We start from the raw sequence: 24,201 nt of genomic DNA on the forward strand, positions 1-24,201 counted from the left end.
CGTGGTCGCCTTCTCTTCTCTTCTCCTCTCTCCTTTTCGTAGCCTCTTCCTTCCATCTCTTCCCGTGCCGTTCTTTCCCCTGTGCCATTACTGTTCCATCCGCATTCCTCCTTTCTCTTCTCCCCCCACCCCGTTCCCCCTCAATGCTGCAGAGCGTTACCGACCTTTGACGAGGCGGGCAGATCACGCACAGGTCGTGTTGACCAATCAGACCACGCCGTGGCAAGCCTCTGGGCTCGTTCACTAATCCTTTGTGCCTCGTGCTCTTCCGGACCCACAGACCTGCACTTGTCGGTATTGCACTCAGGCCGTATAGTGTGGTAAGCCATACAACGCCTAAACAGACGGAAGCTGAGCGGGCATAAAATAAATGTCCACCGTAAAGCCCCCAGGAGAACACGCTGGAGGATGGAGGTAGAGACCCAGGGAGTTCCCTGAGGTGCCTCACTGAGGTACGTTTCTAATATTCTCCCAGAAAGGCCCTCCACCTCCTCACTCCTTCAACATGCGATTGTACATGTTTACGGTGACCACCCTGAAATTGTTCCTGCCAGGCTGGTCACCGGTAATGCCCAGGTCTCTCTCCATTCCCCTCCGGACTACGTCTTCATAATTCCATCATGTTCTCTTCTTGATGAAACTCACCGTACGCCTTCTCCATCGGTTTGCCCTGAAGCACAAAACATCTATTACTCAGTTCCTGATGACGGAGAAAGGGTGTTTAAATTCGCCAATGCCGACGCCAATGCGACCCTAGTGTTGTGGGACCCTTCGTTCTGGGTCGAGGCCCCTTCCCTTCTGTACCACCCCAGGGCTTCCGTGGCTACATGGCCACTGCCTGGGGGTGCTCTATACGCTTTTCGCTACAGCGGTTACGGGAGACCACTGAGAGCGTCCTTCAGAAGCAAGTGTGAGTGAAACCAGAAGACTTGGTGAAGGCCTTTCGATAGAATAAGATAAGAGCCATTCACATTAAATCAACTAAAAGCTCTTAGCCTGGATGCGACTTTGTACAAAGACCACTGAAATACGCCAGTCGTCGTCAAGTCAATGGCATTGAACTCAATTGCATCGAGCTACACTTTGAGGAAAGGAACATACACGGTCGAGTCGATCGGTCGGCCCCGATTGAAGTAAGCAAAAAGGCTCGGTGGGGTGCATCATCTCTGTCAATTTCTCTACAAGATATACGGGCTCTGCCAAAGCAAAGCCCTTCCAAAATACTTGAACTCATAAGTGTTCCTCTCACGGAAGTCTTTAGTAAAGGCGAAAGGCTTGTGCGTAATGAGAGAAACCAGAGTCGTATGGAGTCAAGGTCGGGGCGAGCACACTCTTGTGCACTACTAGGCTGGGACTCGCGGGTGGGTGGTTCACCCAACCCACTCTTCCAACTTTGTGTGTGGGTAAAAGTCAGACAGACGACCCACTCACTCACTCACTCACTACCTGACCAACTTTTTTTTTTATAGTAAAATGGCGGAAACGGGGAACCCACGAAAAGCGCTTCGCCCTACTTTCCACTTTGGGTGTTTCTTTTTTTCTTTCCTTTCCTTTCTGCCAGCTGTAATTTGTGTTTTTTCTTTCCTTGACAACGGGAGAAATGTGTTGCACCGTTCCCGGAGGTACTGCAATACCGGGTCGATGCGTGGAGCGGACGGAGCAAGCCCATTTCCGACTCCCTGTTCGAAAAATCCATTTAATATGTAGTCCCCGATGGGGGACGTATCAGATATTAAACTGATAAGAACAGATTTTTTCTTTGAAAAAGTTTTATTGACACCTTTCCTTTAAAAAACAGCTCATCATTTTTTTACATAATTATACACAAAAACGGCAATAAGGGATTAAAACACACATTTGAAGGTTCATTTAAATTTGGTAAAGTACATGTGTTAAAACCAATGGAAATACAACATGAATAAAAGTACTTTTCTAGTAAACCATCAAGTGTAAAAGCCATTTAAAATGTGTATTTTAATGATTTAACAAGGTAAAACATTTTTAAGACAGAACACATGTAAAAGTACTTTTTGTTTAAAAAAGCTTGTCTTCGGTCCTCTGTACAGGAGCGGGGTGAGTTTCTTATCAACTGCCTTCATCCGGCTCCTCTGGATAAAACTACCGTCCCGTCCTTCGGGCCCAGAGGAGATTCCTCCCTAGCGCATCGCCATAGGCTGCCGCAGCGCTGTCAGCCGTGGCCGCCGGGACCTAGGGGTGTGGGGGTACCTTACGTCTGGGGTCGAGCCGTCGTTCTCTTCTCGTCTACCACCCCAGGGCTTCCGTGGCTACCTGGCCACTGCCTGGGGTGTGGTCTCTATTTTTCTGCTACAGCAGGTTACGGAGGACCACGGGCGTTCCTTCAGGCACTGAGGGTGAGCCAGGAGCTTGGTGAAGGCCTCGATGGATAGGCCGTTCGGCCCACCCCGTACAGCACGAGCGGATGAGCGTTAGGTCCTCCCCTGCTGGCAGACACGAGTGATCAGGGGCCTGCTTCCTGTCCACAGGTCCCAGGAGGCTCTGCACTCACAGAGCAGGGTTGCCTCACGCGACCTCTCTTTCCGCAGCCTGGGTAACTGAAGAAGCGAAACTGAGTTGCGGCTTGGTGGTACCTATCAGTAGTCCGTGTGAGACCGGCAGGGCACGCGGATGTTCTCGCCATGCCCCAGGAGTGCATACGGCCTGACGGAGAGGATCTCAGTGTTGGCGACCGTTCCAGACAGGGACCGATTCAGGAAGCAGGATGGGCCAAGTATTACGCCCATAACCGTTGTGGCTTCGCTTAGTAGCAAGCACGCGTTTACTGGACACCTGTTCCCGATCCGCACAAGAGAGAAGAAGAGAGCGTGTTTGATTACAAACGTGACTGCTTCTTTTTTCCCAGTTTAAAATGTCTTAAACATATCTGGAGTGGGCTGGATGGGGAGCAGGAAAGAGACTGGGTCTCGCAGGATCAGACTGGATCAGCCTCAGGGTCCTTTGAGGTAAGAGTCCCAGCCAGAACTGTGCGAGGCCTGGTTTCTTGTTGTTGACCGGGGAGGTGGAAAGAGTGAGGTGTAACGCTGTGTAGCGGTGCCAGGACAGGTAGAAGTTCAGCAAGCCTTTCACCGCCCTTGGACCTGGGCCTCTTGTGCCTCCACTCCTCCTCAGCCTCTCCCACTTGCTTCCTCTCAGACAGGAAGTAAAGCATCACGATTCCAGGTAAAGACTCTTCGTGGGGGATAAAAACAGAACTGGATAGTAAAAAAGCACAGGTTAAAATCACAGCTTTAATTGATTAAACTGCCTCAAAAGTCAGCTGTCTGTCCCCAAGAAGCCCCGTGGCTCTTTCCCACTCTGCATTGTTACGCTCCCTCCTCCCTCCCGGGTCAAAACTTTCCAGTACCCTATGTCTTGTTCGTTGTTGACTGTCATGATGTTAGTCTGGTCAGTTGGGTCTGCTCCATGGTCGAAGAATGGGGCCGGTCTGTCTTGTTCAGTCTCGCCCCAGAGGCTCTCCGTACCAGTCGGTCCTGTCAGGGTCCTGTCGACGGATAAAAGTCGGGCAAATGTTGGACGTTCGTCCATGTAAAAAACGCACTTGGCTGGTCATCCCCCACTCCCGGGATACCACCCATGATCCGTTGGTCCCTTTCAAGACCTGTGCCAGTGGTCAATGAGGCCACGAACAGAAGGGGAATATGGACAGCCTGAGGGGACGCCGCAGTGTACTCCCACTGCTTTTGAACAATGCCCCATACGGGATTTTGCTGTAATGTCCTCCGTTTATCAGCTCAGTCCCACCCGCTAAAACCTGTCCGGGAAACCATTTTTTGCAGGTGACCTTAAAGAGGTAACTGGTGCGAGACTCCAACAAGGCTTTTCAAAATCTAAATGTAGACTACAAGGCCGGGCATGGTTTCTGTGGCGTGGGTCGCATAACAGATGGCAATCTCGGATCAGTATTCAGGCTGTCCGTGATCTCCTCCGGAATGCACAGGTTGGTCGGGTGGTCACCTCCCCTAAACAGAATGACATTCTGAGTGATAAACCTTAGTAAAAAGTGTTACACATCAAGGTAAGAGGGTAATGCGGGTCGTCTCGATTCTTCAGGGTGGCCGCGAGGGTCCTGGTCGTTTTTCTTATATAAAAAGAGTCACGTATCCCCCTCTAGAACTGTCAGGGGTAAGTCTGTCCAGTGTTCTGGTCAGTAAAACAGTCAGAGTTCGTCGGCTCGAATCCAAAAGGGTCAGGTAAAAAACTGCCAAAGGGAGGCGTCCTCCCCGTGATTTACCCCTCTAAAATGTTTCAGGTCCTTTGTCAGACTTGCGTCCTCGATCAGTCTTTTGTCAGGTCGTCTGTGCTTGGTAGGGTTTGCGATGTAGGTAAATGTCCCCATCGTTCTCTTCAATATATCGTTTTTCCCCAGAACAGTCCCCGATTAAAATCCTCGACTACTTCTTTTATTCTCCTCTGTATCTGTTTTTAAAAACTCCATCTTTATTTTTTAAACCCGTCATTATTTTACCTTACTAACATTTCTAAAAAAGTACATAGTGCACTTCTCCCCCTCTTCTAATCCCTTCTGACTTCTTAAAAATAACCCCTGCTTTTCTGTTCTGCTAAAAATGCATTTCCTTCTTTACTTCTTTTATTTCTGGTTAAAATCAGGCCCTGTTGCATAAATTAAATACCTTTCAGTCGCTTTGCAGGTCCAGCCTGCGTCTATCCTTTTCTCTGCCTTTTTTTCTTTCCTATTCTCCTAAAGAAGGTCCTCGTCCTTCCTTCACCATTTCCCACCACTGTGCTCGTGTGTCAAAGAGTCCTTTGCGTCGCACTTTGGCGGCTGAACCTGCCCCGGTATGACTAACTACTCTATCATCTTCTAAAAGGTAGGCAGTCAATTCCAGGGCTCCTCTTGCCCACACTCCGAAGTTAGTGGAAGGTTGTCAACCCTCAGATTCGTGATCAGATGAGCAGAAGACAGGGTTGTGTCTACCATCAGTTGGGACAGTCGCACGGGTAAAGAGATAACAATGCGAGAGCTGCTGTGCCGTCACCACTGGTCAGGGGAAAGCCCTCCTCTCTTTGGATGCAGGTTTTGAAACAGTCAATGTCGTTAACTTCTTCAGGCTTGCAGGCGGTGCCGGAACATTATAGTCAACATCCAGCTTGCAATTGAGGGCGCGAAAATCAAAATGTATTTTATTTGAAATATTTAACTTCACACAAACAAGTCAATACGCATTTGAAAGTAAACATCTTGTGAGATCCAGCTACATGTCCGAATTAAAAGTCTGAATTTACAGCGAAACACCACGTATATTTATGTTTAGCTCATCCACCAAATAGTGAAAAAAGGACAGACATTTCCTCTCCACAGCACAGAATAGCATGCCAAAGCCAACCTAACTAACCAAGATTCAACCAAACTAACCTAGAACAACTTCATCAGATGGACAGTCCTATAACATGTACACAATAAAATCTATGGTTTGTTCGAAAAATTTCAATTTGAGGTATTAAATCAGCTTTTACATTGATGCTACCATCACAGCTACCGTCAGATATAGCACCGAAGCAACCAGAGTAATTTACAGACACCAACGTCAAATAACCTAAATACTCATCAAATAACATTTCTTGAACAAAGTTGGTATATGGCTGGTAATAGCAAAGGAAGACCAAAGATCTTGATTAGAATACAGCAATATAATGCCCTATTTATTGAGTTTTTTACAGCGAAAACACAAGTATAGCGTTTTATATAGCTGTAACAATAGCTAAGACACAACAGCATTGATTCCAGTAATCGCGTAGCGATTAGCACAGTTCGACAGATATATGACTATCATCCCATTAATGGGTCCTACTTATTTTGCTACCTTCCATCAGAATGTGACAAGGGTTTTTTTTTTCTTCTCCACTTGTCCAGGAAACGTCTTTTTGGGTTAGAAGGCCCTCTTTCCCTCTGGAATTAGCAAGCACACTGGCCAAGTGGTCTAAGCTCTCCATCCTGAACAAAGCAGAACAACGCAACACGCCTAACGTCCCGAATAAATTCAATATTAATAAAACATCTTTACGATGATTATTGTAACATGTATCCAAAATCAAATTAAAGCCGGAGTAGTATCCAGTGATAACGAGGGACTTCCAGGCAAAGCGATCCAGGTCCAAACTTCGCGCTTTCGAAAAAACAAAAGGGACAAGTCGACTCCAAGAGGATTTATTCACTTCAGACCAAATAATCCATTCAATTCTCTCGTCGTTTCCTCTTGACATCTGAGGGAGTGTATGACGTGTAAGTATACCAATACATATCAGCCATTATAGGCAAGCGATTTGAACAGTAGACCTCATCTCACGATAATAACCACTCTCTGTCAGGGACTTAGTGGGCTCAGAAGGAGGCTTCTGTGTTCACTCAGAGAAAAAATCAAACGTTTTAGAAACTAGAGATGTTTTCTATCCAATAGTAATAATAATATGGCATATGTACGAGCAAGAATTTGAGTACGGAGGACTTTGAAACTGGGCACATTTTCCATGGATATACTCAATACGACCCTGCCAGCCATAATGAAGTTATAATCCCTGCACAGCCCTTGCCAATAAAACAACTTGACCTGTCGTACCTTAAAATCTCTCCTGCCCCTCTCCTGTCTCGCTTAATCTAAACACACAATCTCAATCTCCACCACCTAAGATCCCTCCCTAGCATGGACGGCAGGTTTCTAAAAGTGCGCACGGTCATGTTTGTCATAAACCATAAACATTTCGCACATTAAATTCAACTGCCTAAAAGAGCACGCTCCGCATCCACGCACACCGTTAGCTCCCCTCACCACCAACTGTGGTGCCTCCCTCGATTAAAATCGGCAACACCGTCGTTCTGTTACAACATTGGAACCACTCCAAATGGAGGGGCCCTGTGCCTCCGCACTTATCCTCCGCATTTCCTGTAAGAAGCGATCAAAAAGGGAATAACAAGACACACTCCTGTAACTAAAACACATCTAGTTAAACCTTTCTAAAAAAGGAAAAACGACTGTGCTCTGTTTGCTGATTTTCACACTCCTCACATTTATAGTGGGTGATTTTAAAAGTCCACTTAAAGGGTGAGGCTAAAAACAGTGCCTAAAAGAAAGCGCATTGAACAGTTATAAAGGGGTTACTTCTGGGTCATATTCTCATCTCTTTCCGGGTAAAGGGGGTTGGAGAGGGACGAGGAGGTTAAACACCAGGAACTTAAAAAGACTTGATGGGGGAGTTGGAGGGGACAGTTCTGCGGTTCTTCTCCCCCTGGAGCTCGTCCCCTCCACCTATATCACCTTTTTCCTATCACCATCTGTTCGTGGGTCGTAGAGAAGCCTCTCAGCATATAATATTTTACTTGGAGGATGTGTTCCTCAGAAGGTCCTCCCCCCTTCTGCACCGTATCTCCTGTATCACCGTCTCCATTGGTGCTTACCTCCCGACACCGTCCTATAAACATCGTCTGAAACCCTTGGACGTTGCTAAAATCCTCTCACAGACCGTCTTTCTTCCGCCTCTTTTCCTTCGAGCGAGCCATTAGTCTGGCGGCAGGGGGATGGGAGTGGGGAGGTTGTTCGTCTCCCCCTCCCCACCCTTCTTCCACCAGCTACCTTCCCGCGCTCGACTACGAGCCCACCCCATACCACTGCTGTGCACACTGCCTCCTCCACCACCCCTACCGGCTCCACTACGCTCCTCACCACTACCGGCTGCCTCCACCAACTACCTCGGCAACTGCCGTCTTTCCGACCCTCTAGGCGCGTCGGAAGCCCGGTTTCTCCGCAGCTCCCTCTCTTCCAGCCTTACCCTTTGGACCCAGGAGGAGACCGCGCAAGTCGAGCGGATGAACGGTGGTGAACCGCTCGCCACAGTTAGTTGCACGACGCTTCGGTCGTTGCCACTCCTCGGAGCTGGTGGACCACACCTCCCAGGCACCTCTTCATTGCAGACATACCCTTTTTGAACAGCGTCTGCAAAAGTGGCATGTTCTACCAAACTTCACGGCACTCAGCTTGGGCTGGTCCTGGTTTAGTGAACCATGGTGCCCAATTCTCTCGAGGACGTATGGGGATGGGAATGGCTTTCAACCCACCATATCCCCGGGTCCTCCCTGTTGCTGGGCAGTGACCCGAGGAGACTTAGCAGGCTCTGCTAACCAGGCCTACCAGTACCACGGGACACACAACAACCTATCTAGCCCAGCACCAAACTTAATCTTATCAACATGGAAAAGGAAGGAGAGACACAAGGAGGGGAATATTTTTCTTTTTTTTTAAATTGTCACAAAGGAAGGGCCAAAAGGGGAGAGCGAGAGAAGTAAACCACACAAACTAGACAAAGGCTAAAGCAGGCCACGACAGCAGGCCAGTCTAAGCTACAGCTAGCAGCCACAAAAGCAAGAAGCCGTTACAACAAAAACAAACAAGGCACTACAAAACAAAAAGGGGAGACTAAACTAGGAGGTAAAGACTATAAGACAACCCAAATACTTGAGGCACAAGAGAAATAGAGGGTCGTAAAGGAATGAAAACACCACTTGACTAAACAACACCTGCCAAATTTGAGGACAGAAGCCTCACCAGCAGACCAGGCTAAGCTAATACTAGCAGGTCGCCAGCAAAGTCCCCAGTTGACATCACAAAACAAAAGGAAATGAGACAAATAGGCAATTTGGGGACAAACTAAAGATACAAGGTGGATAGGACAAGGGGAACAAAGAAACTGCAGTCAAACAACAACAAACAAAGCCTGCCACGCCTAAAAGGCCAGGAGCTAAGCAGCCAGACCATAGTAAGTAGCAGGCCCACAAGCCCGAAAGACACTGCATCTCAGATACAAACACAAACTCAAAGATAGTAGAAGGCTAAGGGGAGGGGAGGTAGCTCAAAGGGGGAGAGAATGCGAAACAGGATAAAAAGGGGGAAAATGATAATAAGGAAGGTACCACGAGCCTTCCTTTATAACTCCCCCTACAGGTCTTAGTGCACCTGTTAGTCCACCACCAACTAACCCAGGCACAAGAAAACAATGGTGAAACACATTACAACATATATAATGATTTTAACAAAAAATAATATAGCAACAATTTCCGGGCGCGCTCCGCGCCGGAATCGCTTTCTCTGATTCAAGTGCAGCACTGACAAAGTAACTAACTTGATTCTGCAGCAAAAGGCCGAGTAGCAATAACACAATGGACTCATGCACCCGAGTGTTCGGCAGACTTTGTGGCGTGTGGCAAAGGTGGCTCCTCTCGTCCACTCCACCCACCTTTCGCCTGGCGACAGACAGACACAGGGCAGGCAGGCTGACTGTTTTTTTTTTTGATGTGTCAATGCTGTCTTTTAAGTACCTAGTTTTACGCCTAGTTGCTACGTACTATTTGTTCAAAGCCGCGAGCATCAATTGCCTTACTCGACTAACTTTGAGTTGGAAAAATACAACCGGGGTCGAATTCTAAGGTCAACGCATGGAGCAAAAGTGTCGGCGGTGGGTGTCATCTCTGTCCATTTCTCTTGAAACAAGATATACCGGGCGGGCTCTGCCATAAGCAAAGCCCTTCCAAAAATACTTTGCACTCGTAAGTGTTCCTCTCCACGGAAGTCTTTAGTGAAAGGCTTGTGCGTAATGAAGAGAAACCAGAGTCGTATGGAAGTCAGAGGTCGGGGCCCGAGACACACTCTGTGCACTCTAGGCCGGGATCTCGCGGGTGGGTGGTCACCAAACCCACTCTGCCAACTTTTCCAGGGCTGTGGGTAAAAAGTCAGACTCACTCTATCCTGACCAATGTTTTTTTTTTTAAGTAAAATTGCGGGAAACGGGGGAACCCATGAAGAGCGCTTCGCCCTACTTTCACTTTGGATGTTTCTTCTTTCCTTTTCTTCTTCTACTTCTGCCAGCTGTTTATATAGCTTTGTGTATTTTCTTTCCTTGACAACGGGAGAAATGTGTTGCACCGTTCCCGGAGGTACTGCAATACCGGGTCGATGCGTGGAGCGTACGGAGCAAGCCCCATTTCCGACTCCCTGTTCGAAAAATCCATTTAATATGTAGTCCCCCGATGGGGGACGTATCAGATATTAAACTGATAAGAACAGATTTTTTTTAGAAAAAATAATTTATTACATTCAATACAAAAACCATAATTTTCAATCAAAATCAGAAATCTGCATTTTAATTTTAAACAAAACTATAATCCCCAAAACAAAAACTCGTCATCCTACAAACTACCTTTCCCTATCTCCTCGTCCCTAATCTATCCTCTTACATATCTAATTTAATCCCAGCCCTAAACCCGCTTTCCACCTCTCCTGAGCAGCATGCTGCCCCCACTTCATCTCCTCCCTCTTCARCCTCCCCCTCAAATCTCCTTCCACCCTCCTCACTATCCCTTCCACCCCCCAATCTCTCCCTGTCTTAACCATGTTCTGCCTGGCTTCCCACAGCCCCCGCTTAAAGAGACTCATGAGAAGTCAGAGCAGAAACCTGTCCCTATCCGTTCCTCTAGCTCTCCCTACACCTCTCTCTAACCTTGCCCACGTCAATACAAAATCCCCTCTAACCATCCCTAACAAAACCCGTGCCCTAGCCCATACTACTCCGGCAAAGGCACAGTCCCAAAAGGCATGATGCACAGTCTCCTCCCTGCCAGAGGATCTTGGACAGGTGGGGGATCGCGCAAAACTATGCCGGTACATAATAGAACYCACCGGCAAGCACTTGTGGAGGCTCAACCAATTCAGGTCCTTGAGCCTGTTGTCCAGGCCCCGCGCCTCCACTCCCTCCCAGACCACTTCCGAGATACCCACTACAGGCGCCGGACCCCCTGCCCGTTTGACCTCCTCGTACAGGTGCCTGTGGTATAAACCTACTCGGGCGACTTCAACCTCGGGGTGCGCACGCAACCACTTGGCCGCATGACCAAAGTGCCACGGCAGCTGTTCCGCCCGAGGACCCGTGTTAGACCACACCATTACGCTTCTCGCCTGATACGAGAAGAACACCCGCAGGAGGTAACCGGACGGGTGTATCACTGGATGAGCAAGCTCCGTCATCAAAAAAGAAACAAAAATTGCGTCCAGCTTGAGGGGGAGATGTGGTACCCCCCTACCTCCCTCCCCGATGGGACAGAGCTTGCGTGCCCTGGCGACCCACTCGTACCTGCCACCCCACATGAACTGAAACACAAGCCTCACTAAAGGCCTCAGACAAGCCGGCAATGGGTAGATGTACGCCAAATACAAAAGAGACGGCAATACATCCACCTTGAGAACCAGGACTTTGCCTATAAAGGACAAAGACCTAGCCCTCCACATCGCTAGCTTCCTCTGTACCACTGCGATACCCATGTTCCAGTTCAGCGTCGCTGAGCCGGAGGTCTCAAAATGGACCCGAGAATCCTCAGAGCCCCGTTACAGAGAGATAACCCCCCGGGCACATCCGTCCTACCGCGCCATCTTCCGAAAAACTTGACGGAAGACTTTGCGTGATTCAGAACCGCTCCCGACGCTCGGGTGAAGTCCCCAATTATGGCAAGGGACCTTGTCAGGCACGAGTCCTTGCAAAGCAGCAAGGAAGTGTCGTCGGCGTACTGCGTCATCTTAACACGCAGCCCGCCACTTCCAGGGATCAACAAGCCCTCAACCCCTGTGTCTGCCCTAATGGCAGCCCCCAGAGGCTCCATGGACAGAACGAAGAGGAGAGCCGAGAGCGGGCACCCCTGCCTGACCCCAGACGAGAGGTCAAAAACGTCACCCAAGTGACTGTTTACACTAACTCGGCACCCCGCTCCGACATATAAAGTACGGATCCAACCTATAAACTTCTCCCCAAATCCTAACACCCTGTAAAGAAAATATCTATTCACGCGATCAAAGGCTTTCGCCTGATCTAGCGCTGCTACCATTAAAGGCAACCCTCTATCTTCTACCCAAGCGATGGAGTCCCTGATCAACTGTAGGTTCCACCTGATAGAGCGGCCCTCTACCCCGCACGTCTGATCCTCATGGACGACGTAGGGAAGGGCTGTGCGCAACCGATCCACTAGGACCTTTGCAAGCAGCTTGTAGTCTACACACAGCATGGTCAAAGGCCGCCAGTTGCCAAGGTCTGTGGCGTCCCCCTTCTTGTAAAGAAGTGACAGCACACCGACGGCCATTGATCCCCCCGGGACGCCCGTCTCGAGGATGGCCTTCAAGACTTCGAGGACCACCGGTCCGAGTATCCCCCAAAACTTGAGGTAAAACTCTGCCGGGTATCTCGGCAGTGGTCTGGGAGGGAGTACAGGCGCGGGGCCTGGACAACGGGCTCAAGGACCTGAATTGGTTGAGCCTCCACAAGTGCTTGCCGGTACGTTCCATCATGTACCGACATAGTTTGGCGCGATCCCCCACCTGTCCAAGATCCTCTTGTGGCAGGGAGGAGACTGTGCGTCATGCCTTTTGGGACTGTGCCTTTGCCGGAGCAGTATGGGCTAGGGCAAGGGTTGTGTTAGGCATTGTTAGAGGGGATTTTGTATTGACGTGGGCGAGATTAGAGAGAGGTGTAGGGAGAGCAAGGGGGACTGATGGGGATAGGTTTCTGCTCTGGCTTCTCATGAGTCTCTTTACATGGGGGCTGTGGGAAGCCAGGCAGAATTTGGTCAAGACAGGGAGAGATTGGGGGGTGGAAGGGATAGTAAGGAGGGTGGAAGAAGATTTGAGGGGGAGGATGAAGAGGGAGGAGATGAAGTGGGGGCAGCATGCTGCTCGGGAGAGGTGGAAAGGGGGTTTATGGCTGGGATTAATTTAGAGATGTAAGGGTATAGATTAGGGACAGGGAGATAGGGAAAGGTATTGGTTAGGTATGACGGGGAGAGATGATGCTCCCCTGAGGGTTTTTGTTTGTTGATTCATTTTGTAAATAGATTTAAAATAATGCCATTATTTGATTTTGATTGCTAAAATATGATTTTGTACAAATGAAATGGTATTGAACGTAATAAAGTATTTTTTTCTAAAAATAAAAAATAAATCTGTTCTTATCAGTTTAATATCTGATACGTCCCCCATCGGGGGACTACTTATTAAATGGATTTTTCGAACAGGGAGTCGGAAATGGGGCTTGCTCCGTCCGCTCCACGCATCGACCCGGTATTGCAGTACCTCCGGGAACGGTGCAACACATTTCTCCCGTTGTCAAGGACAAAAAAAGACAAACTATCTAAACAGCTAGCAGCAGAAGCAAAGGAAGAAAAAGAAGAAACACCCAAAGTAGGGCGAAGCGCTCTTCGTGGGTTCCCCCGTTTCCCGCCATTTTACTTTACTTTAAGTTGGTCAGGATAGTGAGTGAGTGAGTCTGTCTGTGACTTTTTACCCACACACAGCCCTGGAAAAGTTGGCAGAGTGGGTTGGGTGACCACCCACCCGCGAGCTCCCGGCCTAGAGTGCACAGAGTGTGTCTCGGGCCCCGACCTCTGACTTCCATACGATTCTGGTTTCTCTTCATTACGCACAAGCCTTTCGCCTTTTACTAAAGACTTCCGTGGAGAGGAACACTCACGAGTTCAACGTATTTTTGGAAGGGCTTTGCTTCTGGCAGAGCCCGGTATATCTTGTTTCAAGAGAAATTGACAGAGCTGATGATGCCCACCCACCGCCGAGACTTTTTGCTCATGCGTTTGACTTCAATCGGACTGACCGGTGTATTTTTCCACTCCAAGTAGTCGCTAAGGGCAATTGAGTTCAAAGAGCTAGTGACTTAGACGCATTGGCGACTTAAAAATAAAAAAACACCCGCATGTCTGTCTGTCTGTCGCCAGGGAAAGGTTGGGTGGGTGGGGAGGAGGAGCCACCTTTTGCCAAACCGCCAAAGTCTGCCGAGACCCCCGGATGCCCGGCGGTAGCAGGGGTCCATTTGTGGGTTATCGCTTCTCGGCCTTTTGGCTCAGATCAAACTTGGTACTGAGGTGCCCCAGAGCCCGCTGAGTCAAAAGCCGAAGGCCGGAGGGCGTAAGAGGGATATCCAGTTCTTTTCCCCAGTAAGAACGTGGCTTACGGGGTTTTCCTTGAGGAGATGGCCAACAACAGCAGCGCAGGGTCGGTCCCCACGACTGGACTAAAGAATACTATTCGTTTCGCTTGGAAGAAGGAAGAAGATACACGATTGCCAAGAGATACCTTGTCGGGGGCAAGATATGTGAAGGACTCTTTGGGGTTCTGGAATGGCCGCCGTCAGTTCCAGGTACTCCTTAGGCCAGATCAGGGAGGTTTTGACAGTTTCCTCCATCCCCCGGCGTTTTTTTCACTGGGCTCAGACAGGGGGATGCTGTTCTAGACCCGTCAACCCCCTTTTTGTAAAAAGTGTAGGGAGTATGGGCACGTCACGGCTGCCTGCAGTACGGGGAGGTGCCGTTTTTGCAAATCGGCGGAGCATGAGGCAAAGGACTGTAGAGAGCCGAAGGAGTGCCACGGGTGTGGTAGTAAGCTGCACCTGTTCCGGGACTGCCCGTCCCGTCGGCAGTCATATGCCGAGGCAGCGGCAGGAAGGAAGGAAGGAGGAGTTTCTGTGGGGGAACAACGGGAGAGAAAGGACCCTGGTTCTAGGGAGAAGGACCCAGAGAGGAAGGAGCAGGAGAGACCATCCTCACCAACGCCCACTACAAGTGCCAGGGCCGGGAAGGAGGTGGAATCGGGGCCGTCGGTGAAAGGAGGTGAGGGATCAGATGTCCAGCAGCCGGAGGAGAGGGCAGGTGGCGGATTGGAGGAGATGGGCTCATCGCTTGATAAGGCGGAGGGGCTTGGGGCCCTGGCAGAGATGGTGGATAACCTTCCAGGGTTGGGGTTAAGGGCAGGGGAGTGGGCCTCGGAATCCGAAGCGCTGCTCATGCCCGGGCAGGATGAAAAGGAACTCAGTCGGGGGGGCAATACCGGAGCCGGAGCAGCAACACAAAGTCGGCAAGAAAAAGAGGAATAAGCGGAAGGATGAGGGGCAGATTGAGGTGGGAGGCTTGGGGGAGAGGGCGGGCAAGCGTCCGATGGGGGAAAAAGACTTTGCCGCTGAAGTGGCTCCCCAGGAATCGCAGGACTCTTCCCTCCCTTTACCCCTAGTGGAAATGGACATGACGCTTTCCACTCTCTCTCTGCCTCCTGGGGATGGAGGGTCGCAGGGCTGTTCAGGGAAGCCGGAAACCTCCATCCCCAACCCTTTCCCGGCGTCATGGGCAGATGACATGGGGGACATAGAGGAAGGGGGAAACAGGGTGTCTGTAGTTGGGTGCGAGCAGAGGGCCTCAACTGAGGAAGACCTGTATTCATCGGACGAGGTGATACCTTTTGCATCCCTGACGGAGGACATGGAGCAGGGGAGCATCGGGTGAGCCTCCTGTTTTTGTTATGAGTAGTTTTGTTGTTTTCATTATGGATAAAATTACTTTTGTTAGTTTAACTGTAAGGGGGTTGAGGGATAGGGTTAAAAGAAGGGCGGTTTTTAGTTATTTAGAGGGTGTGGGGTTTGATTTCTATTTTTTACAGGAGGTTCACCTAAGGGATGGGGGGATGTTGTTAGGTTTAAGAGGGAGTGGGATAAGGGGGAATCAGTTTGGGGTATAGGGGGGGTTCACTCTTCGGGGGTTGTCTGCTCCTCTAGAGCAGATAGAGGGTCCCCCTGTCTGACACCTCGTAATTGCTTGATAACAGTTCCAATATTCCCATTAATATTTACCCTGCTACCCACATTACTATAAAGCATTTTTACCCATTTCATAAAATTATTTCCAAAACCGAATTTTCCCATAACTCTAAATAAAAACTCATGGCTTACCATGTCAAAGGCTTTTTCCTGGTCCAAATTCACAGTAATAGCTGGCAGGTGCCTTTCCTCTAAATATGCTTGAACGTCRCTGTGCAATTGCAAGTTCCAGGTTAWTTTTCTCCCCACCACACCGCATGTTTGGTCTAAACCAACAACATATGCCATGGCAGAAGATAGGCGATTAGTTARGGCTTTGCTTAATAATTTATAGTCAACACACAACATTGTTAAAGGTCTCCAATTTGCTAATGTCTTGGGGTCTCCCTTTTTGTAAAGTAGAGAGATTACCCCCTCGACATCGAACCCATATGCTCCAAACCAAATATACTCTAACCACTTCCAACAGATGACATCCAATTAAATCCCAAAAAACGATGTAAACACTCTTTAGAGAGCCCATCCACTCCTGGTACTTTTATTTTCATGCTCTTCAGTGCATATAAATTTCATCTAATTTCAATTCCCCTTCTAATTGGTCTCTAATATCGAAAGGTATCTGCACATCCACGCATTTTTAAATAAGTCCCCTTCTCATAATCAATTGTTTGTTTTTTAAATAGCTGAGAAAAGTGATGTGTAGCGACACCAAGCATGCCATCTCCATCCTCAACCATCTCCCCATCTTGTGCAATAAAGCAGAAATAGTCCTCCTCTTTCCCGTGATTTAATTTGTTTGAAAAATATGGCAGAGCACTTCTCATCATTTTCCCATTTATCCTGCTGACTTTTAAAAATGAAGTCTCGAGCTTTCTTTTCAAAAAAAGCATGCTGCTTTTTCTGCAGGATACATAATTTGTCTTTATCTAATCCACCACCATTCAAATTACCTTGGATGTGTAGATCTTTTAGTTCATTCTGCAATTCATAAAAATCTTTGTGGGTATTACGTACTTTGTCTTTGCAAAAATTCTGAATAAAAATCTTGATTCTTAATTTTGTGCTCTCCCACCACTCTGACAGTAGAATAAAACATTTCATACTTACACAGCCCTGGAAAAAAGACCTAAATCTTGTCTCAAAAGTTGTGTCATGTAAAATGCCGTTATTAACTTTCCAATACCCTTTTCCAAATTCAATTGTTTTTAATTCTACTGTCACAGACAGGCAGCTGTGGTCTGAATAGAATACCGGAGTGACGCGCGCAGAGGACACACCGAGTCCACGCGGAACAAACAGATAATCTATCCGGCTCCTCGCGCCCCTGCTGTTTTCCCAAGTGAAACCTGTATCATCCGCGTGCTCCACTCTATAASTATCAACCAAATTATATTTACCTATTAAACTTTTTACAAGATGCCCTCCTAGATTACCTCGGTCGTATGATACATTAAAATCTCCCCCCATAAACACCTGTCTGTTTGTCATAAAAATAGCGTCTAGGTCGTTAAGCATTTCCCTCCTTTCCTTGGGTGTCGATGGTGCATACACGTTAATAAATCTAAAACATTTACCCCTCCAATCGATATCTACTATTAAAACCCTCCCGTGTACAGCCGAAAAACTTCCTACTATTTTTAAATCCCTATTCCCACATAGCACACCAACCCCTGTTGAATGCACCCCGCCGACACTCCACCTCGACTCTCCCTGAACCCATTCCCGCGTAAACCTCTCCACGTCATTTTGATCTTTTAAATGTACTTCTTGTAAAAAACACACAGAGAAGCYAATGGAGGACAAATGGGAAAAAACAGTCGCCCTCTAACATTTATGCTAGCTAGGTTTAAAAAAGACGACATGGGATAAGGAGGGAAACGGACAACTATCTAAAATATGACATTTTTCCATACTCACTTTAAATACCTCTCCTCGTTAGGAGGCCTATCCGGGAAACGGTGGTCCCCAGCCGGAGGACTGTCCACAAAGATCGTGGTCGGGAAAACCCTGCCCCCCTCCTCATGCTCCCCCTACATCTGTGTGGGTGCTGGAACACCGCTAGGTGCCAGACCGCTGCTGTCGATGGAGCTGCCTGACAGGGAAAGCAGAGTCTCCTCTGCGCTGCCCGGGTTTCCCTCGCTTTTCTCCTCAGACCTCCCGCTTTCAAGACAACTGAAGCGGTGTCGCCTCCATGCTGATGAGTGGGGAAACAGGGCTCATCTGCTTCCTCTTCACCGAGCACTTCCTCCTCTCTCTCACCGTTGTCCAGCTCTCCGGAGCCGAGGGCGCGGTGGGCTCTCCCTTCTCCCCCTCCACTTGCTTGTTCCAACTCCCGTCGGTCTCTCCGCTCTCCTCGAGGTATGATGGCGTCTCACTCCCGCTCTCCTCAGACCATCGCAGTTCTCTCTCCATCACCAGCTCATCCACCACCTCCTCAATGGCGCGTAGTTCCAATCCTTCTCCCTCATCTGGTCTTTTCCCACTCTGGTCTTTTCCCGCTCACCGCTCTGGCGTAAGAGGGGGCTGCCTTCGGGCAGTGACTGAACAAGTGGTCCTCAGAGTTGCACAGACTGCAGCGCTTGGGCACGGTGCAATCCCTCATTATATGGCCCAGAGTCCCGCAGTTTCTGCACCTTGTCTGGGTGCAGGCATCGGCGAGGTGCCCGTAGGTGCTACACTTCCTGCAGAAACGAGGCTGWCCAGCATACATAAGGTAGCCCCTGTCTGCTCCGATGGAAAAGGAAGCGGGTGGATGGCGGTAGCCATCATGGCCGCTCTCGTCCTCCTTTAGCAGCACACGAAACTGCCTCTTCCCAGTCCAGATGCCAAGGGCGTCCTTAATGTCTCTCACTCCTGGCAAGATGGTCACGTACCGGCTGAGGTAGCACACTAATGTTTCTTCTGTGACCCATGGGTTGAACATGTGCACCGTTAGCACCCTCATGTTGTGCCTGCACAGGGACTCCACTTGAAAAGCACTGAGGGCGGGTGCTGTCACGTTAGCGCGGAAAAGCCCTCTCACCTCCTCCAGCCTGGTGATGGTGTAGAACGACACGTCGTAAAACTTATCCGGTGTGTTCTGTTGCAGGCAGTGCACGTCGTCTGCTGTCAGGCGTAGCGGTCCAAAAAGAACTTCCTTCCCAAATCGAACTCTCTCCATCAAACTATCTTTTCCGGTCCATTGAAAACGCAGCGTGTTCTTCAGTCCAGCGGCTGCTGACTGTGACGTGGCCGATGACGACATCGCACCACCTTGTGGATCCCGCGGGTACTTCTCTCGATCTTTTTCTTGATCTTAGCCAAAAGGCGGAGAAGCGATAACCCACAAATGGACCCCTGCACCCACCGGGCACCCGGGGGTCTCGGCAGACTTTGGCGGTTTGGCAAAAGGTGGTAAAAAGTCAGACAGACACTCACTATCCTGACCAACGTTTTTTTTTAAGTAAAATGGCGGGAAACGGGGGAACCCACGAAGAGCGCTTCGCCCTACTTTCACTTTGGATGTTTTTTCTTTCCTTTTCTTCTTCTGCCAGCTGTTTACATAGCTTTGTGTATTTTCTTTCCTTGACAACGGGAGAAATGTGTTGCACCGTTCCCGGAGGTACTGCAATACCGGGTCGATGCGTGGAACGGACGGAGCAAGCCCCATTTCCGACTCCCTGTTCGAAAAATCCATTTAATATGTAGTCCCCCGATGGGGGACGTATCAAACTGATAAGAACAGATTTTTTTTTWMKAAAAATTATTTATTTATTACCTTCCATGCCATTCCCTTTTTACAAAATCATATTCAACAATAAAAATCAAATAATGGCATTATTTTTTAACTCTATTTACAATATAATTCAACAAACAAAACCCCCCAGGGGAGCATCATCCCTCCCCCATCATACCTAACCACTACCTTTCCCTATCTCCCCATCCTTAATCTATACCCTTCCATRTCTAAATTAATTCCAGCCCTAAACCCCCTTTCCACCTCTCCCGAGCAGCATGCTGCCCCCACTTCCTCTTCATCCTCCCCCTTAAAACTCCTTCCACCCTCCTCACTATCCCTTCCACCCCCCAATCTTTCCCTGTCTTTACCAAATTCTACCTGGCTTCCCACAGCCCCCGTTTAAAGAGACTCATGAGAAGCCAGAGCAGAAATCTATCCCTATCCGTCCCCCTCGCTCTCCCTACACCTCTCTCTAATCTTGCCCATGTTAATACAAAATCACCTCTTACCCTACCTAACAACACCCGTGCCTTAGCCCAAACTACTCCGGCAAAGGCCCAGTCCCAAAAAGCATGGCGAACAGTCTCCTCCCTGCCACAAGCAGATCTTGGACGGGTGGGGGATCACGCCAAACTATGCTGATACATAATAGAACGTACCGGCAAGCACTTGTGGAGGCTCAACCAATTCAGGTCCTTGAGCCTGTTGTCCAGACCCCGCGCCTGTACTCCCTCCCAGACCACTTCCGAGATACCCACTACAGGCGCCAGATCCCTGCCCGTCTGACCTCCTCGTACAGGTGCCTGTGGTCTAAACCTACTCAGGCGACTTCAACCTCGGGGTGCGCACGCAGCCACTTGGCCGCATGGCCAAAGTGCCACGGCAGCTGTTTCGCCCGAGGACCCGTGTTAGACCACACCATTACGCTTCTCGCCTGATACGAGAAGAACACCCGCAGGAGATAACCGGACGGGTGTATCACTGGATGAGCAAGCTCCGTCAACAAGAACGAAACAAACAATGCATCCAGCTTGAGGGGGAAATGTGGTACCCCCCTACCTCCCTCCCCGATGGGACAGAGCATGCGTGCCCTGGCGACCCACTCGTACCTGCCACCCCACATGAACTGAAACACAAGCCTCACTAGAGGCCTCCTCAGACAAGCCGGCAATGGGTAGATCTACGCCAAATACAAAAGAGACGGCAATACAATCCACCTTGAGAAACTAAGACCTTTGCCTAAAAGGACAAAGACCTAAGCCCTCCACATCGCCTAGCTTCCTTCTGTACCACTGCGAATACCCCCTGTTCCAGTTCAGCGTCGCCGAGACCGGAGGTCTCAAAGGGACCCGAGAATCTGTTCAGGCCCCGTTACAGAGAAACAACCACCCCAGGCACAATCGGCGTTTTCCTACCGCGCCATCTTCCGAAAACTTAACGGAGACTTTGCATGCGTTAAGAAAACCGCTCCCGCACGCTCGGGTAAATCCCCCCAATAAATGGCAAGGGACCCTTGTCGGCACGAGTCCTAATGGCAGCCCCAGAGGGCTCCATGTACAGAACGAAAAGGTAGTGCGAGAGCGGACCCACCCCTGCCTGACTCCAGACGAGATGTCAAAAACGTCACCCAAGTGACTGTTTACGCTTACTCGGCACCCCGCTCCGACATATAAAGTACGGATCCATCCTATAAACTTCTCCCCAAATCCTAATCTACCTAATACCCTGAATAGAAATGATCTATTCACGCGATCAAAGGCTTTCGCCTGATCTAACGCTGCTACCATTAAAGGCAGACCTCTATCTTCAACCCAAGCGATGGAGGCCCTGATCAACTGTAGGTTCCATCTAATAGAGCGTCCCTCTACCCCGCACGTCTGATCCTCGTGGACGACGTAGGGAAGGGCTGTGCGCAAACGGTCCGCTAAGACCTTTGCAAGCAGCTTATAATCRACACACAGCATGGTCAATGGCCGCCAGTTGCCAAGGTCTGTTGCGRCCCCCTTCTTGTAAAGAAGTGACAGCACACCGACTACCATTGATCCCCCCGGGACKCCCGTCTCYAGGATGGCCTTCAAGACTTCTAGTACCACCGGTCCAAYTATACCCCAAAACTTGAGGTAAAACTCGGCCGGTAGTCCATCCATCCCAGGCACCTTCCCTTTTCCCATCCTCCTGAGGGCGCTCTCAACCTCTTCGAGGGAGATCTGAGCCTCCATCGCTTCTCTAACATCCTCCGGCAATCGCCGGGACAAGTGTTCTAAAAACACATTTCCCTGCTCTACATCTACATCCCTTTCTTTAAAAAAAAACTCGGAAATGGTCAGTTGTCACCCTGACCATTTCCTCTGGTTTATTCACTACACTCCCATTTTCTTCCCTAACCCCACACATTATCTTCCTACTCTGTCTGCTCTTAACTGACTTAAAGAACATGGCGGAACAAGTCTCGTTGTGTTATAAAAAGCCACTATGTGCACGCTCCAGGAAAGCTCGAGCCTTCTGCTCCTGCAGCTCCCTGAGCTGCGCCTTCAGGGCTGTGGATCTCTCCCAGTCAATCGACCCGCCGAGGTTGCCTGCCTCATACTCGAGTTCGATTAACCTTTGGATACGATCCACCTCCCTCCTTTCCTCCCTTTTTTTCGTCTTATTATATCCTATAATAATCCTTACCTTTACTATATCCCACCACTCTAACACCCCCTCGCACATGGACCGGAGGCCTTCAAGCCCCCAAAACACCCCTGCAACGGCATTGACAAAAGCTTGCTCATCCAGTAGATCACGATCTAATTTCTAGTACCCCCTACCGAAGAGGCAGACTGGCGACCCCACCTGCAGGAGCACCCCGTCGTGATCCGAAAAGAACACAGGCACCAGCCGCCCAGACAACTGACCCAAAGACCTGGATACAAAAATATAGTCGAGCCTCTGCGCAACCCCCCTGGAGTTGCGCCATGTAGGACCGGCCATTGTCGGAGTAGTGTGCAGGCCACCATCAACCAGACCATGGCAAGCCATTAGCACGGTGATGGCTCCTGCACTACTATCCCCTCCTACCCCTAAATCTATATTAAAATCTCCCCCTATCACCAAGTGCCTATTTGTAACACACAGGGGCGTCAGACAGTCCACCATCTCCCTCCTGTCTGCCGCCACCTGTGGCCCATACACCACCACTAACCTATACCTACTATCCCTAAAAGTGATATCCACCCCCAAAACCCTCCCCTGCATCACAACAAAAGTGCCCTCTAATTTTACTTCCCTATTCCCAACAAAATCCCCACCCCCGTTGAATGAACCCCACCTATACCCCAAACTGACTCCCCCTTATCCCACTCCCTCCTAAACCTATCAACATCCCCTCCATCCCTCAGGTGAACCTCCTGTAAAAAATAAACATCAAAACCCACCCCTGCCAAAAAACTAAAAACCGCCCTCCTCTTAACAAAGTCCCTCAAACCCCTTACATTTAAACTAAACAAATTAACAGACATATTCGTTAATAAAACAACATCTCAACCAAAAATAAAATAAATAAAAAAAAAACAGGAGACTCACCCGATGCTCCATTTCATCCGGCAGGGATGTTCTCTCCTCTCGCCCCCCCCGCCCTCCACTCCAGGATGCATGCCTGGTGTTAGCCATTGGAGTGCCCTGCCTCCTGGGTTCCCCTCCAAAACTCCCTCCCTGTAGGCCTCTGGGCTGAGACTAGTGGACTCCATCTGCCCAGACAGGAGTTGAGGTCACCCCCCAGCTCGACAACCCAAACCCTCCCCCCATGTATTTGGGGCTGAGGCAAACAGCGTGCCTATAGAATGTCTTCTTCTCGCCCCCATCCCTCGCTTAGCCTCCCTCTCCCTCCCCTCACCATCCTTCAAGCTCGCTCTCCTCTTCTCTGCCCTCTTCAGAGATGACGGCAAAAGGGTGACTTCTTCCCTCATKCCCACCATCCCCTCCTCTCTTCCATCATCTCTTCCGCCCGGGTGCTCCCCCACTCCTTCAGCGTTCCGTCCTCCACTGTCCCCGCCACCTGCTTCTTTGCTCCGTCACCTCCTCCTCACCTTCCACCTCCTTCGCCTTCTCTTCTCTCTCCTTTCTTTGCCTTCTTCCTTCCATCCTCTTCCCGTGCCGTCTTTTCCCCTGTGCCATTACTGTCATCCGCATCCTTCCTTTCTCTTCTCCCCCCATCCCCCGTTCCCCCTCCAGCTGCAGACGCGTACGACCTTTGACGAGCCGGGCAATCACGCCACACCCGTGGCAAGCCTTGGGCTCGTGCTCTCCCGACCCACAGAACCTGCACTTCTTGGTGTTGCACGAGGCCAGGATATGGCCGTAGGCCATACACCACCTGCAGAACGGAGGCTGACGGGCATAAAACAATGTCCCCCTGTCAGCCCCCAGGGAGAACATTGCCGGAGGATGGAGGTAGCCACCCAATCCCTTCGGGTCCTCCCTGAGAAGCACCTGGAACCCTCTCCTCCCGTTCCAGAATCCCAGGGAGTCCCTGAGGTGCCTCGCTGAGGATTGCGGATTATACATATTGACGGTGACCACCCTGAAATTGTTCTTTGCCAGGCTGGTCACCTCGTAATGGCACAGGGGTAATGCCACCCCATACAGCACGAGCTGAGGCGTTAGGTCCTCCCCTGCTGGCAGACACGCGGTGATCAGGGGGCCTGCTTCCTTCCACAGGTCCCTGGCGGCTCTGCACTCCCAGAGCAGGTGCCTCACCGACTCCTCTTGGCCGCAGCCTGGTCGGGGGCACGCGGATGTCCTCGCCATGCCCCGTGAGTGCATAA

General features: G+C 49.8%; 3 non-coding genes and 4 pseudogenes across 3 annotated transcripts; 2 read left to right on the forward strand and 5 right to left on the reverse strand.

Annotated features, from left to right (window-relative positions):
• Positions 1–1,192: 1,192 nt before the first annotated feature.
• LOC112077178 (U5 spliceosomal RNA) lies at positions 1,193–1,303 on the reverse strand. Its single transcript, XR_002895357.1, has one exon. It is a non-coding gene; the product is annotated as a U5 spliceosomal RNA (small nuclear RNA).
• A 297-nt stretch (positions 1,304–1,600) lies between these two features.
• On the reverse strand, positions 1,601–1,772 carry LOC112077180 (U2 spliceosomal RNA; annotated as a pseudogene).
• A 7,777-nt stretch (positions 1,773–9,549) lies between these two features.
• LOC112077179 (U5 spliceosomal RNA) lies at positions 9,550–9,659 on the reverse strand (annotated as a pseudogene).
• Positions 9,660–9,957: 298 nt separating this feature from the next.
• On the reverse strand, positions 9,958–10,130 carry LOC111962876 (U2 spliceosomal RNA; annotated as a pseudogene).
• Positions 10,131–12,992: 2,862 nt separating this feature from the next.
• On the forward strand, positions 12,993–13,176 carry LOC112077177 (U2 spliceosomal RNA). Its single transcript, XR_002895356.1, has one exon. It is a non-coding gene; the product is annotated as a U2 spliceosomal RNA (small nuclear RNA).
• Positions 13,177–13,477: 301 nt separating this feature from the next.
• On the forward strand, positions 13,478–13,594 carry LOC111962883 (U5 spliceosomal RNA). The gene has a single exon (XR_002877171.2). It is a non-coding gene; the product is annotated as a U5 spliceosomal RNA (small nuclear RNA).
• Positions 13,595–19,257: 5,663 nt separating this feature from the next.
• Positions 19,258–19,424, reverse strand: LOC112077182 (U2 spliceosomal RNA; annotated as a pseudogene).
• Positions 19,425–24,201: the final 4,777 nt, after the last annotated feature.

This window comes from Salvelinus sp. IW2-2015, unplaced genomic scaffold, assembly GCF_002910315.2.
Source record: "Salvelinus sp. IW2-2015 unplaced genomic scaffold, ASM291031v2 Un_scaffold4356, whole genome shotgun sequence".
NCBI classification, from domain to species: Eukaryota; Metazoa; Chordata; class Actinopteri; order Salmoniformes; family Salmonidae; genus Salvelinus; species Salvelinus sp. IW2-2015.